The sequence below is a fragment of the Periplaneta americana genome, chromosome 16, assembly GCF_040183065.1.
Source record: "Periplaneta americana isolate PAMFEO1 chromosome 16, P.americana_PAMFEO1_priV1, whole genome shotgun sequence".
Taxonomy (NCBI): domain Eukaryota; kingdom Metazoa; phylum Arthropoda; class Insecta; order Blattodea; family Blattidae; genus Periplaneta; species Periplaneta americana.
The window spans coordinates 78,199,606-78,215,660 of NC_091132.1; positions in this window are offsets into that span (position 1 = coordinate 78,199,606).

A 16,055-nucleotide genomic window follows, 5' to 3' on the forward strand; every position below is an offset into this window, starting at 1 on the left:
TGTCTTAGCTCTTTTCTGAGAACATTAATTTCTGTTAGGAATTGGACGTCTACGTAATATTATACCCATACTACTGTTTAAAATAACTAAAAAAAAAGGACCTCGTTAAGTAATTAACTGTCACGTGATTTTCCCCCTTTCTACGATCCTACGACATAACCACTTGGACGGACAGTAGATAGCATGTCTGAGTAATTTTATCTTTTCGGATCGAGCAGAAGTGAAGACTGAATTTACAGTACGTAAGGTACTCTTTTACAGGATAGGTACAGAATTATTTCAACATGAGTTACTAGTACGAAGGACGAAACTGGTAATTGGAATTACACACATTAAAACTGAAGCCTGTATCGAAATGAACGGCCACCATTTTGAAAAATGTGTTTAAATATCCATATTATGATTATTTTTCAATTTAACTTCATTCTCTATAGTGTACGCTAATGTGCTGTAGACAGTATAATATACACTGCATAATGAATAAGTTCACATGGATAACTCAGTTCATGAGTAAAAGCACTCATTGTTAATACTGTACTGTATTTTGATTAAACAAACACCTAATGAAAATTATCAAACTCAAAAGTGTGATATTTCCTAGTTTACGTAAATGGATGAATGACTTTTCTTCCCTCCTATACCTAGTAAAGTGATTTGTTTGTATATTACGCCAGTATCATCGAACTCCAGTCGTGGAAGGAGGTAGCAACCGTTGATCCAAAGGTATAGCCAGGTTAATATTAGAAATGTCAGTAAAAATAAAATGATGTCCCTGTACTTCAGTCATTAGTATTAATTTTATGAGAATGAATTTGTTGTAACCAAAGTCTGTATTCTAAACATATCACTAATCTTGGTTAATATACAGTAAGGTCCCACCCCTTTATTTGTATGTTGATGTACATACATTTTGAACAAGTCATAGCAGATGTGTGACAATGGTTGATACTTCATGTTCCATCTTGTTTAGTGATCCAGAACATCAGTATGGGCACCATCATTATCGCGGCACAAAATGATGCAGCGCCATGTCGTCTGTGAAATTTTCCGTAGCAAAGGTGATGTGATTTCCCTGTGGGGAATAATTAAGCAGCATGTCTCGAAACATCGATACCAGACAATTGAAAATTTGAAGCAAGCTGTTAGGGAGGCATTCAGGGAAATCACACCGCCTTTGCTGCGGAAAATTTCACACAGGACATGGCAGTAATAAAAGTAGGGCAATGCAATCTGTCCGGTCTTCCTCGCTTCGGATGGCTGCACACGGCAGTGATATCTGCAGCGATGGAACGCGTCGATACCCTTGTTAGAAATGATCAGCAAATCACAACCACAGAATCGTTAAACTTCGTATCTCTATGGGTGGCGTCAATGCAATTATCCACCAGTTCCAGAATTTGTCAGGTGGGTTTTTCGAAGCCTGCAAAAGAGAAACAAAGAAGAATCACCGGCTTGAAGCTGTTTGCTCGTTGTGAGGATAATAGTAACGATTTCGTATCAAACATTGTCAGCGGTGATAAAACATAGATTCATCTCTTCGAGTCTTCAGACAAAAGACGATCCATGGAATGGTACAACACAAATTCTCCTCGGAAAGAAAAGTTCCAGGAAGGTCAGGTCTTACAAACTTTTGAGACAGTGAAGGAGAGATTCTGGTCGACGATTTCACTCGTGGTGAAACTATGAACTCAGAAGTCTATTTCAAAATTCATAGGATATTGAGTGCGTTCATCCCCACAAAAATGTGAACAAACTTCTTTACCGTTACAACTCGAGGTCACTTATTATAATCACGCGCACCCAAGAGGAAATCATGAAACTTCGATGAACTATCATTTCTCATCCAATCTGAAGTTCGGATCTTATGCCGTCTGACTTCCACCTCTTTTGTGCTCTGAAACATGCAAATCCGCGGTAATTGATATGACAGTAGGCCTTACATACACATCATGGCGGAGTTATGAAAGTGGCTGAGAGGAAAGCAGCAGAGTGATATCTTGAGGGCTTATAGGCTCTCATATCTTACTGCTTTGAAAGGAGATGAGATTATGCGCAAAATAGGTTTCGTGGCCAAATGATTGGGGAACAATATGGCATATTTAAAACTTGAATAAAATATATCAAGAAGAAAAGTGAAAGGGAATTTGTGGAAAATCTTATGATTGTGTAGGCTGTAACGTCTATGCAGGAATCAGGTTAACGGAATTAACTGTAGGATAAATAAATAAAATTTGTTGTGAGATTTAAGTGTATCTAAAGGACGAAATGAAATGTTTTCAATCCTCAAAAATGATTATGATGATGATGATGAGAAGAAGAAGAAGAAGAAGAAGAGGAAGAAGAAGAAGCCACCGGCATGCGTCAGTCGGTTAAGGCGCTTGTCTGCCGGTCTGAAGTTGCGCTCTGGCGCGGGTTCAATCCCCGCTTGGGCTGATTACCTGGTTGGGTTTTTTTTTCGAGGTTTTCCCCAACCGTGAGGTGAATTCCAGGTAATGTATGACGAATCCTCCGCTTCATCTCGCTATCACCAATCTCATCGACGTTAAATAACCTCGTAGTTGATACAGCGTCGTTAAATAACCAACTAAAAAAAATAATAATAGCAAAATGTAGATGTGTTCAGTTACATGTAATTGCAAGAGTTAAACAATTACAATTTAGTGATTTTAGCCGGTTAGTTAACGACGCTATATCAGCTACTAGGTTATTTTGCGTCGATGATATTTGGCGAGATGAGGCCGAGGAGTCGCCATAGATTACCTGACATTCGCCTTACGGTTGGGGGAAACCTCAGAGAAAACTCAACCAGGTAATCAGTCCAAACTGGAATCGAACCCGCGTCCGCGCTCAACTCCGGATCGGTAGGCAGGCACCTTAGTCGACTGAGCTACGCCGGTGGCCTACAATTTAGTGTTCAATAAGACTATTTATATAAAAAATAAACCTCATATTTCGCAAAATTTATATTTGAAGAATCAACAGTGACATATGGCTTCTCTTCATATGCACTGCGGAGAGATTTGGGATTTGACCCGGCATATTGGTGCACAATTTAGTGACTAGAAGTTGTGCACCGCCATCTCTCCTAGTTGCGAGGTAGAAAATTTTCATGTAATGCAAAATTAGACTGCATGCTGAATCGCTTGTGAAAGCGAGAGAGACAGATAGAATATATATTTTGTACATCTGCTCTGATAGACTTCAATGGAATACCCGAGTAGGTTATGATTATTAATGTAGATAGTATGTTCAATTTTTTTATCCAAAGTTTAAAATCCTATTTTGCCCTCAGGTAAATTAGGGTTATAATTGGTAACAAATTAGAAACAATATATTTTATAAGCAGTAATCAATAGTAAAGGGATAATGCAAGGAATGGACACAGTTATAAATTCCTGGATGATGTAGAAGCATGTAAGCAAGATATAGAAATGACTCCAGTTATGGATTAATTAAATGACTTAGGAACAATAAACAATGCGAAAGAGATAATACAAGAAATTACTCGCAGTTGCAAATTAAATAGATGACTTCAAAAATGATAATGAACAGTAAAGTGATAAAACAAATTAATACGTACAGGGTTGTTTCCGATCTCTGATAACGAATTTGAATTACATCATGTGCGTCAGGAGCCATACGACAGCTGAAGTATGGCGTCATGTGCGTCAGGAATCACACTGACAGCTGAACTGCGGCGAGAGGTGACAGACCAATAGTGAGTGATTTCATAATCAGAGTGCACGGTGACTCACAGCAGAAATTCCCAAGAAAACGAGTCTTTTGCGAGGGATACATAACAACCTTTTCCGATGCCAAGTACAGTTAAGTGAATATAAAAGAAGCCTGCAATAAACAAGGTTTCGTTATTTCCAAGAAAAGCATCTTCTATGTACTTAATAAGATTGGTAAAGCTCGAATGGAATTAATTTGTATCATCTCGTGGGGTGCAGCGACTTGTGACTGGATGGATTTGCTTGCTTTTTCCACTCTGTAATTAATCCCATCGGAGTCTTATTAGGTACACACAAGTTGCCTTTCTTGGAAACAACGAAACCACGTTTATTGCAGACTCCTATGATTTTCTCTTAACTGTGCTTCGCATCGGAAAGAGTTGTTATGTACCCCTCCCAAAAAGGCTCGATTTTCTTGAGCATTGCTCCTATGACACACCGTGCACTCTGATTATGAAATCACTCACTACTGGTCTGTCACCTCTCGCCGCAATTCAGCTGTCAGTGTGATTCCTGACTCACATGACGTCATTCAAATTCGTTATCAGAGATCGGAAACAACCCTGTATTTTAGGAACAATATAGAAGAGTGAAGGGATATTACAAGCGATGATTTACGGTTACAAATTACATTCATGATTCAGGATCAACATACAATAAGGAAGATAATATATGACACAAGTAATGATTAAAGACTAAAGAAATTATTTAGAGGCAGTAAACAATACTAAAGAGTTAATACCAAAGATTAGAAATAAAAAAAACAGTAATGAACTAATTGAAGAAATGACTTAAAATTACAAATTGAATACTATTTGAAAACAATAATCAACAGTAAAGAGATAATAATAATAATAATAATAATAATAATAATAATAATAATAATAATAATAATAAATTGAAGTTATGTTTTATTTAACGATGTTCCTAACTACCGAGTTTATATTAGCGTTAGTGTGCCGGAGTTTTTTTCCCGCAGGAGTTCTTTTAAATGCCAGTAAATTACTGACATGAGCTTGTCGCAATTAACCACATTGCAATGCTATCGACCCGGGCAGGGATCGAATCCGCAACCTCAGGCACAGAATATCAGTACTCTACCTACTGCGCCACTCGAGTCGACTAATAATAATAGCAGAACGTATAGAAATGTCTAGAGATTATGGTTAGAGATTAAACACATTATTTAGAACATCCCTGGGCATAGAAGGGGAAGTGAAAGAGACGTAGAAACCCCCGCCCATGTCCATTTCGTTTACACTGCCTTATAAACAAACACTAACAGCGTATTCCGAATCTCACCGGACCGGTGGACAACAATGACGTCACGCTGCAGCGAAATAGGAACAAAACTGCTGGAAGGTTCGATGGCTGTCATGGCGCCTGTATAAGTTGTTGCCTGTGCTACGCTAGCAAAATTTTGCGAAATTTCCGTGCTTCCATTTCGTTCAAAGAAAAGAGAGCATAAACAATTTATTTCTTGAACCAATAGTATAATAACTGGTCCGTTGACATGTACACTCATAAGCCATTAACATATTGTTTTTACGTTGTGCTCATTACAAACAATACAGCAGAACTAAAGCAGAACACACCGCCATGACACAACAGTGCACGATGTCATTCGTCTGCTAATTCCCGCCCTATACAAGAACCAATGAGATTCACTGATGGCGGCTGATGGAGACTGCCACCACCTCTGCAAGCTGATGGCACCGGTGCGACACCGGTGGAGCATCAGTCACGCTATCGGTGAAATTCGGAACACCGTGATGCCATCAGATTGCTCAGAGCTGAGATTCGGAATACGCTGATAGTAAGGCACTGTGCATCAGTCGTGAAGTTTAGGTGACCAGCGAGAGCCGAAAGTTCGTAAAAGCTATAATGCGTGCCTGATACAATTCGTCACTGACCTTCCTCTCTGCTCGTTCCGCACATTACTGTCTCAGTCGGAAGAGGTGGCGTGGGGATTTAAGGGGTGGTCTGCAGTGTCTCAATTGGGTTATCAGCGTCTAGGTCTGATTTAGAATGGATTAGCTATAGTAAAATTGTAGTCTAAGAGATGAAATCGAGTTACTTTATTTCAATAATTAATTTATATATTATATCATATTTAAAAAATTGAATTACTAAGAAATCAACATAAATATGTTAGGAAATTAAATTCTTAAACTAACATATGTAGATGAAATGGCACTTACTAATTAAGTACATGATTTTAGTAACCATAAATGGCGATAAAGAGATATTAAATACAAGAAATGGCTCAAAATTAAAGACTAAATAAAAATGCCACCGAAGAAGGAGACCGCATTTTTCCATTAATGTGTCGAAAAAGAGTCATGTTGCTGTTGTTTATTGACATTTCTGGCTTTGAGCCAGAGGCCATTTAGGGTCTTATACGCGCAGGACGCCCTCTCCAGCCATTATATATAAATAACCATATAAATATATTTACAGCTATGAAACTATTTCTGGCATAAGTGTTAGTAGGTGCGTGAGTGCAGTGATTGATTCCTTTTATTTTGTGTAGGCCTAATTTGTTGATTTGCTATATTTGTAGGGGACTAGTTAGTATTAATATAATACACATATGGTACATATCAGGAATGGAGAACGGGAGAAGAGTTCGGAGTAAAAAATATCACCTGATAGACAACGTTAATGTACTATTATGGGGAGATTAAGAGGAAAGAAAGATTGGGAAGAATGAAAAATGCTGGGTTTGCAGTTAAAGACCTGCTCTTGGGCAGAACACTATGTATGTATGCATGCATGCATGCATGCATACATACATACATATTTACGTACATACATATTTTTTGTTGAGATTTTAAAGTTTCCCCTTCCGGTGGCAGAAGCGTCTGAATCGTTATGGAGACTTTCATGGTGTGGTGTTATTTTATTGATCTGCTTCTCTGTTGCTGTCGTGTGTCCTCTCAGATAGTATTCAAATTTCCAACACGTGCTTGCGGTTTTGTTTCTGTGTTTTAGTTTGGTGGTTGGGGCTGGTGGTAGTTGTAGAGGAGTTTCTCCAGTGTTGTTCTGTTGTTTGTGATCGGTTGATTTGCGAAGATGTGAGGTCGGAATAGGAGTTCGCTTGCATGTCATGACTTCATGGGGAATGAAAATAGTATTTTGCTCTTCAAGGTGAGACAACGTAGAATATCAACTGTTGCAGTTTATGATACAAACGGACTAAAGTATTTCAAAGACAATGTTAACTATTGAATTATACACTTTTATGTCTGTTAATAGATTATGGTATTTTGTATGTTTATGGAGAGTGGTTGGATTTTAATCATACGTTAGGAGGGAGAAACCTACAAATTAGGACCTGTTTTGCAAACACGTACGGTTAAAAGATCCGTGCACTGGATTTAAAGACAGATTCTGATAGTGTAATACATTTGTATGTATAATTGCTGAATAAATCCACGTAGAAATGATAATCTGAAAATATTAATGTGATCTGTACAACCTAACACTAATGTATGTCCTTCTTATAACCAGTTCATGCCTTTATGCGGTTACGCGAGCTGTGACACAGGAAGTGAGCGAGTCTATTTGCAGACAAATCAATAGCGCCTCGCGTGTCGCTATTACAACGGCTACGCAGTCAGCGGCCTCGCAATTTAAACGTAATGAGGCTCCGTATGTGGGGTCAGCATGACGTCGGAACTACATCTGCTATAATACACTAAAGGTTATGGGAGCCTTCGTGGGTAATGGATAGAGCGTTAGACTGTCACACAAGCAAGTCCGGGTTCAATTCTCAGTTTCGGCGAACATGATGTGCTTCAGCAAAAGTGAATGATCATCCATATAGTGGTGGTAGTGATGAGTGAATCTAGAGCAGCGGTGACCAAAACTCGAACGGCAGTGATTACACGAGAGAGACAGTCTATGAAGTAAAGAGATGGGGGAGAGGTACTTGGCATGAAAACTACAACCAGTGGTGGTTCGTGCACTAATATTGAGTTCTTCATCAATCCGCTAATAAAAATCGCAAGCTTTGCTGTATTAGTAATGGCACTACTGTCATTTTCTTGCTTTTTTTCTTTTTAATATTCCTAGTGAACACAATCAGAAATTTCCTGAATTCTCTTCTGGATATTTAGTCGAGAGATGCGTAGTTTTTCAAAATTAATTAACAACTTTCATTTGACAAACTATTTCAGCCACCTTGATCATTACGCTTCTTATAAAACTCTCCTCCGTTGGAAGCCTTAAGAGAACGAGCTATTTCGTTCGCCACTAGATAGCTGCTTCCTTACATTCAACTATGCCAGCTTTCTCTTCATGACGATGATTGAAGGTTAATTTCAGTTCTTGGATTTTAAAAGCTCGTTTCATTACTGCACTAGCACGTAATATTTAATCAGTTTCTCTATATTATTATTATTATTATTATTATTATTATTATTATTATTATTATTATTATTATTATTATTATTATTATTATCATTACTACTACTACTACTACTACTACTACTACTACTACTGCAACTGCTAATGCTATCAGTATTATTATTAGTATTACCATTATTATCATTATTATTATTATTACTATTATTATTATTATTATTATTATTATTATTATTATTATTATTATTAAATCAATAACTAGTAAATAACTGATAATAGCCATCAAAAGATTACAAAAAATGAAATAGAAATATAGCGTAATCTAGTAATTATTTCATTCTTCAAGGGAAGATGTAGGACTATATATTCAGGCACGTATATAAGAATTATGGTAACACTTGCTGATTAACAATAATAATAATAATAATAATAATAATAATAATAATAATAATAATAATAATAATAATAATGATAATGCCAATAATACCTGTTATGCCTGTGTATTCAGCGTAATATCCTGTAATGTCGCTTCTATATACTATTACTAATTGAACCGTTGAACAAAGCAACATATTACTGTACATTTTCTCCGACAAAACAGCGAATAAATTCCTCCTCCCATTCTGTACGAAACCTTCCGTTCCTGCTAGAGACGAGGGTTTGTAGAGCGACATGGTACCGACACTGCTTACATTCAGTACGTGAGCGAGACAGAGAGCACTGTACAAGAAACTCCCCTTACCAGTAAGAATGTCTATGATTATACGATGTAATCCCGACACCCGCTTTGGTCACCGCTGATCTAGAGTTATAAACCGTCTGTATGCTCTGAAGTTAAGATATTGGTCCATTGTGTATCCAATTTATAGTCTGCATGCAATATAAACTATCGAGATTTATGGTGAAGAACCGCTAGAACGGAAAAAATTTCTCTCATGCACCGGAATTCGAACCCGGATTTCCAGCTTTACGTGCTGGCGCTTTATCCACTATGCCATACCTGATTAAAGTTCCGAATTCGAGTTCCGATGCCGGATGTACTTCGGTACATCATAATAATATTGAGAGTTAGTTTAATTCCCTTTTGGCTACTCGGATGTGAGAATCTATCCAGATCAGAGCACTGGCGCAGGAACTGTGAAGGATTTTGATGTAGAACTATCTCTTTGTCCTCACTAGGAATGAGGGATTGCTTCGGAATCGATTGTCACATAAGAAATGCAGCCCTTCTCGCCCTTATATTCCCTTGTTCTTATAGCATTCCCATTATTCACTTTGTTATCCTCTGTTCTTGTTATTCCCTTATTCTCGTTGTAATCTCATTGTTCTCCTCGTTGTCCCCTTGTTCTACTTATCGTCCCATTCTTCTTGTAGTGCACTTGTTCTTCTTGTCGTCCCCTTGTTCTCATTGGCTTCCCATTTCCCTTGTCGTCTCCATGTTTTATTTGTTATCTCAAAGTTTTTCTTGTCGTGCCCTTGTTCCCTTTATCATTTCCTTGTTATATTTATATTTCCTCTGTCCTCTTTATATTCTCCTTGTTGTCCCTTTGTTTTCCTTGCCTTTCCCCTCTTCTCTTTGCAATTTCTTTGTTTTTATTGTCGTACCCTTGTTCTCTTTGTATTCCCATTGTTCTCCTTGTCCCTCTTTCGTCTTGTATTCTTCTTGTTCTCTTTATCGTCCATTTATTCTCTTAGTATTTTCCTTGTATTCCAATTCTTCTCCTTATCTTACACTAATTCTCTTTTGTTTCTCTTTTTCTACTTGTACTTCCATTTTAACCTTGCTTTTTCCTATTTTCCTTGCACTCTCTTTGTTCTGCTTGTATACCCCTTGTTCTCTTTGTATTCCCCATGTTCTCATTGTATTCCTCGTGTTCTCTTTGTATTATCAGTGTTCTCTTCGTTTTCCCTTTCTTCTCCCTGTGTTCCACTTGTTTCCTTGGTGTCCTCATTTCTATTCCCTAGTTCTACTTGTCTTCTCTTGACTCTCCTTTTATTTCCCATTTTCTACTATTTTCATTTTTATTCTTGTCTCTCCTTTCTTCTGCTTGTATTCCCCCTTTCCTCATTCTATTCCCTTTGTTCTTCTTATATTGCCCTTGTTCTCCTTACCCTCTTGTTCTCCTATCCTTTCTCCTGGTCTAATTTTCCCCTCGTTCTCCTTGCATTCTCCGTGTTCTCCTTGTATTATCCGTGTTCTCCTTGTATTCTCCTTGTTCTCTCCGTGTTCTTCTTGTATTCTCCGTGTTCTCCTTGCATTCTCCGTGTTCTCCTTGTATTCTCTGTGTTCTCCTTGTATTCTCCGTGTTCTCCTTGTATTCTCCGTGTTCTCCTTGTATTCTCCGTGTTCTCCTTGCATTCTCCGTGTTCTCCTTGCATTCTCCGTGTTCTCCTTGTATTCTCCGTGTTCGTCTTATATTCCCTGTGTTTTCCTCGTATTCCCTTCGTTCTCCTTGTGTTCATCTTGTTTCCTTGTTATCCTGTATTACTCTAGTTCTACATGTCTTCCCCATATTCTCCTTTTATTTCCCATTTCTACTGTTTTAATTTTTCTCCTTGTCTCTCCCTTGTTCTGCTTGTATCATCTTTTCCTCATGCTATTCCCCTTCTTCTCCTTGTATTGCTCTTGTTCTCCTTATCCTCTTGTTCTCCTATTCTTTCCCTTGGTCTAATCTTCCCCTTGTTCTCCTTATATTCTCCGTGTTCTCCTTGTATTCCCTGTGTTTTCCTCGTATTCCCTTCGTTTTTCTTGTGTTCCTCTTGTTTTTGGCGTCCCTCTTACTCTTCTTTTACAGGGAAATCATTTTATTTTTACTTCAATTTTTATTTACCTGAGTTTTTTAATGTAATTCACTCCGATCCATTCTATTAATGAAGTTTAACCGTCCTCCACACAGAATCAAGGCCGCATATGCAGTCAAAGTCGCCTTACGGTCACAGTAAACAGATTTGAGTTAATGAGTATTGTAGCCTACGTTCCAGAAATATGGCCGCGTTTTCCAGTGAAGAAAGAGGTTTCAATATTGAGTCATATTTTCGCACAGGTACTGTGCGTCGGTTTGCTTACGTCGCATCACGATTTCCTCCATCCGCTTTTGCTCGCCCCTCTGTAAAGACTTCTGGTTGGGCTGTCTTAGCTCTTTTCTGAAAACATTTTCTGTTAGGAATTGTACGTCTACGTAATATTACATAACTGTTTAAATTAACTTAAATAAAAGGGCTTCGTTAAGCAATTAAGTGTTACGGATTTCCTACCTTTCTACGATCCTGGGACATAACCACTTGGACGGACAATAGATAGCAATCTGAGTAATTTTATCTTTTCGGATCGGGGAGAAGTGAAGATTGAATTTACAGTACGTAAGGTACTTTTTTATAGAGTAGGTACAGAATTATTTTAACATGAGTTACTGGTAGGGTCTACGAAAGACGAAACTGGAAATTGGAATTAGGTACAATACATACGTACTCTACGGTGCGATAATATACGCAAAAGAACTGAAGCCTCTATCGTAATGAACGGCCAACATTAAAAAAAACGTGTTTAAATATCCATATTATGATTATTTTTCAATTTAAATTCACTCTCTATATTGTAGGCTAATGTGCTGTGGACGGTATAATATACACTGCGTAATGAATACGTCAGCATGGACAGCTCAGTTCGTGAGTAAAAACACTTTTTGTTAATTCTGTACTGTATTTTGATTAAACAAAAACCTAATGAAATTAATCAAAATCAAAATCACGATATTTCCTATTAACGTAAATGGATGAACTACTTTTCTTCTCTCCTATATCTAATAAAGTGATTTGTTTGTATTTTACGCAGTATCATGGAACTCCAGTCGTGGAAGGGGGTATCAAACATTATTTCCGGTTCTCAACCATAGCCAGGTTAATATTAGAAATGTTATTAAAAATAAAATGATGTCACGGTATTACCCTAGTTGTACTTGTCTTCCCTAATTCTCCTTTTATTTCCCATTTTGTACATTTTCCATTTTTCTCCTTGTCTCTCCCTTGTTCTGCTTGTATTCCATTTTTCCTCATGCTATTCCCCTTGTATTGCCCTTGATTTCCTTGTCTCTTGTTCTCTTACTCTTTCCCCTGGCCTAATCTTCTCCTCCTTATCTTTGTATTCCCCTTGAGATTAAAAAAAATATTTTTTCGCCTAAAACCTTTGAGACAGATTAGATTATCTCTATGGCAATCATAAAATAATTTTTTTTACAAGAATCGACAAGATATGATTAACGGTTTGAAGTATTCTGTACTAATATGAAAATAAAATAATTTTAAGGAAATTTCACTTGTCTAATTTAAATTATTGATTAATAGTCTAAAACCTTGAGGCCCGCCGCGCCGCTAGGAAGGATCTGGCTGAAGGAGACTGCTGAGGTATTCAATTGTGTTAAATTTGCATATAAATAGATCATTTAAGTTCCGTGATGATTAATTTGTAAGTTCTTGAGAACTTCTCGCTGCTGATAACAGAGTGGCAATGTAGGTTCTCTCGTCTACTCGGCGACTATAAGAAAAATCGCTCTTCTTTCTTAAGAGGTCATTTGTTTGTGGCTTTTAAAAGCCAGAATGGAGGCGATCTCTGAAACTTCTGTAATGAGTTCTCCGGAGCGCTGGAAAGGGTAAAAGGAGGATTTGTTGACACACGAGCCTCTCTAATACTACTAGGCCTACCAGCTGTACAAGAAGTGGGTTAATATAACATCTAAAGTTCGATGAATCACATGCCACTTTGTTATGCCGGAAGGCTCAAGTGCTCGCGTGTGGGTTCGATTCCTGCCTATGCTGACTGATGGTTGGTTTCTCGAGGTTTTCACCAACTGTAAGGCGAATGTTAGTTAATCATATTATGGAGAATCCTCGGCTTCATCACTAATTCCATCGATGTTGTAATAACCAAGTTGTTGATACAGCGCCGGTAAAAAACGACTGAAAAAAAATATTGAAGTGATTTTAAAGGTGAATATTTCTCAACATTACCCGCCACCTAAAAATGCAGTTACTGCAAGCTATATCTGCATTACTTCATTTCATTTTATTATGTATGAGACTCAGCTTTGGTGTCAGCGCTATGGTTTACCGTAGTTACATGCTCCGCGAAACTTCGCCACAAAACTGCAGATTACTTGCGAAGTTGATACCATGTTGTAGTTTTATCTTCTTTTTTGCAACGGTGATGAATATAGTAAACAGTTTCGCTTTATTTTCTAATTATAAGGGAAATTGAGAGAAAATATTGTAATACTACGAAAATATCGAGTTAAAGAATTTCACGGAATCATACTCGTGCGCTTTAAGTGTGTCCATATTTTTTCCAGTGTATAGCGAATACTTCTAATCATAATTATTAGTCAGATTTTGTTCATCTTCTTTCCTTTTTCCTATCAATGCTGGATCATTGTTGTCCCATTTCGAGACTAACTGAATCCTTTAATTTCGTCCCAGATCACGCTTTTCCACAGGGTGATTGTCTAGGCCAGGCCTGCACAAGGTTTGCGTTCAGTATAGGGTGGACTGGAAGAAGGAGTGATCTCGTACAAAATATACACAAAAGGAAGTACTATTACGAATCCTTATAAAATGAATTCCCGTTCAGTGTTTGCAAAACTATCTTGGACTATTATTAATTAATAAAGTAATATTTATTTTACAGAAATAATATAAATTCTATAGCTACTTAAATGTACAATATCATTTTGTTATATTTTTATTTATCAGTACATGAAAACGAGGTTTCATGCTGTTGGCAACTGAAAGGAACAGTAGCCTACTGATCGTAATGATCGTTACCGATGTTCGATGCCTGCCTTTATTAAAGTTGATTATAAAAAACAGTTGCTCACAAATATCAATGTTGAGCCAAACATAGCAATCATTTTCACAGCCAGCCTGTGTAGTCGTGGATATTATTGCTAATGTTTAGTCTTGTAAAACTCAACCAGGCTAGTAGTATTATTCAAACGATCTTTAGCTCTTAGGCCACATTGAAGATCAATACATCCGAGCTGTAAATCGTTAAATGTTATGTTTTATTTAACGACGCTCGCAATTGCCGAGGTTATATGAGCACATTTAAGTGCAGTCGACCTGGCCCGGAATCGAACCCGTAACTTCGGGCATAGAAGGCCAGTGCTATACCAACTGCGCCAACCAGGCCCACCTGTAACTTATATGACATTGTTTCAACTGGTTTTGAAGAATTTATTATGATAACTTTAAACTTATTTCCAATAAGATAAGATTTTTAGTAGGTTATTTTACGACGCTTTATCAACATCTTATGTTATTTAGCGTCTGAATGAGAAGAAGGTGATAATGCCGGTGAAATGAGTCCGGGGTCCAACACCGAAAGTTACTCAGCGTTTGCTCATACTGATTTGAGGGAAAACCCCGGAAAAACCTCAACCAGGTAACTTGACCCGGGAATCGAACCCGGGCCACCTGGTTTCGCGACTAGACACGCTAACCGTTACTCCACAGGTGTGGACCTTAAGACAAGATCTTGGAATCTAGAATTAAATTCATTTTGAACTTCAATTAATATTTGCACATAATCGTTTAACATGGCTTCATCACGAGCAGTTTTTATCGTTCGAAAGTAAGCCATATTACCTTCCCGAAACTGACTTACGAAAAGTGTAAGTTTACGACTGAAATCCCGTAATTTATTCAACATATCACAACACTGAGCTGGCCTTTTCCCTGAAGAGAGATATTAAAATTGTTGAAGATTAATATCTTTAGTATCTTTATGTTTGGACTCGTAATGACGCATTATGTTATGTTTCTTTCTACCTTTCAAAATGTTGTGGCAGATAAAGCACTGAGTATTTACTCCAGCAGCTATGAAAAAATAAGCATTTTCCCATGCAACATTGAAAGAATTTGCCTGATCACTACTTTTCCGTCTTTTAGATTCCTCCATACCGTACTGTAGCAGTAGGTAAGCAACGTGAAACAGTTACTGAGAATACGCACTGCACTCCACTAGACAGCTGAGTGGTTGTTTCCCTCTCCTCTATCTATAGCAGGTCTATGTCATTCTGATGTATCTTCCTCTCCGATTCGGCGAACGGTAAACACAGCTCTCCCGCTCGGAAGGAGCGCGCGCGCTCGTTGAGCGCTGTTTGTGCAGGTATGGTCTAGGGAGTCTATCTGAGGGCATTCTTTCTGCGTGATGTAGTCACTGTTTTTGTTATTCTTTCAATTTCCTCGACAGTATGTTTTGTTTTTAATCTATTCCTAATGTCACTGCTTTTAATTTTATCTAAATCTGTAGCTTTTGCAACTGACCTGAGGATTTTCATGTGTGCGGCTTCTGTACACAAATTTCTTTATATTGAGTATCTCCATATCAATTCATCATAAAATTACGGAAAAGAAATGTGATATCATACACTACTAGAAATAGATATCCACTAGAATAATAACGATTTGTTGAAATTGGCTGTTAGCAATTTTTGTTCAAATGTTGCTCTGTATAAGCTAAACATGTATTAATAACTGAAAGTACTATCTTCCCACACTTCTGTGTATTTTAATTTTTGTTGTTTAACGACGCTGTATCAACTACTAGGTTATTTAGCGTCGATAGAATTTGTGATAGGAACATGGTAGATATTTGGCGAGTTGAGGCCGAGAACTAGCCATAGATTACCTGACATTCGCCTTGTAGTTGCGGAAAAAGCAGGTAATCCGCCTAAGCAGGATTCGAAGCCACGTTCGAGCACAACACCGTATCAGCAGAAAAGTGCCTTTACCGACTAAGATATGCAAGTGGTTACTCCTGTGTTGCGGACAAGTAACAACAAAAGTTCCCAATAAAAGTTGGGAGAAAAAGTGTGTATCATGATTTGGGATGGAATCTGCAGCCTTGTGTGCAGTAAATTTTTTATATAATTAAAAAACTAGGTAAGAATGGTCGACTAG